The 2,430-nt window shown below is 34.3% G+C and overlaps 1 long non-coding RNA gene across 1 annotated transcript in view; it reads left to right on the top strand.

Annotated features, from left to right (window-relative positions):
* The window catches only part of LOC135097652 (uncharacterized), a 7,505-nt gene extending 5,494 nt beyond the window's left edge, over positions 1 to 2,011 (top strand). Inside the window, exon 4 of the long non-coding RNA XR_010265936.1 lies at positions 1,147 to 2,011. This is a non-coding gene — a long non-coding RNA (uncharacterized LOC135097652). The remainder of the gene's footprint in view (positions 1 to 1,146) is intronic.
* Positions 2,012 to 2,430: the final 419 nt, after the last annotated feature.

Consider the following 2,430-nt stretch of genomic DNA (forward strand, 5'->3'; position numbering starts at 1 on the left):
TTTTGTCACCCACCTGGAACGGTTCAGCGTCGCCCGGTCCTCCACGTATAACAAAAAACTTGGTTTTACCGGCGTTCATTCTCATACCATATTCGTCACAAAATTCGTTCAAAATACATAGTTTTTTCATCATATTTGCTCGCAAGGTTACCAGCAGTACCGTACACACACACACACACACACACACACACACACACACACACACACACACACACACACACACACACACAGAGAGAGAGAGAGAGAGAGAGAGAGAGATATTCCTTGGTGTATCTAAGTTGTTAAGCACCAATATCTCTCATTCTTTACACACACTTTATAATATAAACACATTTTCATTAGGAAGTGGAACACACACACACACACACACACAAAATAATTGTCTATATTTTGAAACAGTATATTGTGACATGACATCTCAGTACTTTTTTCCCACATTTTCTCTCATTTACATCCAAAAACATCACTAAAACCACAAAACCACAAACCCATTGAAACACGGCCAAGAAAATCCCACAAATACTTCTTGAAAATAACAAATAGATAATAAATGATGCTCATATAATGTTGTTTAATATTTCTAAAATACGTGTACTTTCCGAAAGCATTGATGGTTTTCTCAGATTGTTAGGTTCTAATACCAGTAAAGTTTTGGGATGAATAATTAATTGCATTACCGTGAACTGAATCAGTCTGGGTGTGTCGTAACCGTTAACTAACTATACATTTCTTTTTCTACTGAATCTGTAATCCTGTGAGTATAATTAACTGGGGTGTATGCTAAGTTATCTATCTACTTTTGGGTGTATTTAATCCCTGGGTAGAATTACTGTACTAATCTGATTTGTCATGTGAATAATTTTTTTTTTATACTGTGGGAATGATTTGATCCTTATATCTCTGACCTAATTAATATGGGTTTTCTATCTTTCCTTTATATTGTATTCATATTTTATCTTGTTTTATCTAAAATTAATGTGTTTTTATCCCAATTTTTTTTTTGTGGTGTGAATTAATATATAAATAACAGTGGCTTCCCTTTCTTCCTCCTTCTCTGTTCTTGTGCTTATTATGGGCTAATTTAAGGGCAGTAATAGTAGTAGTAGTAGTAGTACTGGTGATTAAAAAACTAACCTCTTATTTCAGGTGAGGCCAGATGTTGAGAGAGGTCACTTTTCTCCTTAAGATGTCTAGGACTTAGTGATGGAGAGTCCGAGAGGAAGGTCACTTAGTAAGGAGTGCAATGAAGAGCCCCAGCTTTCCTTGAATTTCTTCTCTCCTCACTTACTTTACCAGAATCATCACATTTATATTGTAATGATGTAATAAAGAAAAAATTGTACTGTAATTAATACCAGTGATTTTTAATGTGCCACTGCTTTTAATCTAACGGTGATAACAATAATAATAATAATAATTAACTAATAAATAAAACTCCTTTCTCTCTCTGCCAATATTATTAGAGAGAGAGAGAGAGAGAGAGAGAGATGCATTGGTGTAATGGTAATAATGGGTAGTATTGTAATTACTGGTGGATGTAATTGATATAATGTTTAGTAGTCTAATGGTGTTATTAATAGATGGGTTAAGTTAATTTACTTGTGTTTTAAACTTTAATTATCTACTTGTAAATTTAGTAAGAAAATTGATTGCAATTAATAATGGCTAATGGTATTCTATTCAATGAGTTGGGTTTCATTACTGTTATGTCATTTAAATGTATTTTTACACACACACACACACACACACATTTCTGCCTCATCCTGTGTTTATTACAAATCACAAACACAATTTCTTCCTTTGTCTTCTCAAGTTACTAAAATTACCCTTTAACTCAACAAAACACACAATTTATGCTTCCTTCTAAATCACAAAAGCACAATTTTTCCCTCACCCCAAAACAAAATCTCTCTACTCATCTCATCATTAATGTAGTTTGAGTGTTAATAAAACAATAACATTTAGTAAATATTTATTGGAAATAGTATTGATTGATTGATCTGTAAAATAAGATGTTAGTGCTGGTTTTAATAATACTGAGAACTTGAGAACAATAACAAAATCAATAAAAAAAAAAAATAATAATAAATTTTTCTTTTGACAACCTACAGCAGGGCGCCCCTCAGAGTATTAGAACTCCCCCACCCCACCCCACCCCACCACCACCAACCTGGGCAGGTGAAACCCATAGACTGTAACACAGATGAAAAAAAGAGAGTAGAATGCAAAATGCTCTCCCTTGTTTCATCCCACAAGTCTATGGCAAGTGAAACCCATAGAGTTTTATAGAGATGAAATTAATGGTTGAATCCTGCATAATCAGAAGGAATAAGCAAAATGTACCTCTCAAATTTGATCTCCTTAAAGGTGCATGGGCAACACTCACCCACAGATTGACAGGGAGGGGTGGGGAGGGGAGGAGTCACCCCA

This window comes from Scylla paramamosain, unplaced genomic scaffold (assembly GCF_035594125.1).
Source record: "Scylla paramamosain isolate STU-SP2022 unplaced genomic scaffold, ASM3559412v1 Contig27, whole genome shotgun sequence".
Taxonomy (NCBI): Eukaryota; Metazoa; Arthropoda; class Malacostraca; order Decapoda; family Portunidae; genus Scylla; species Scylla paramamosain.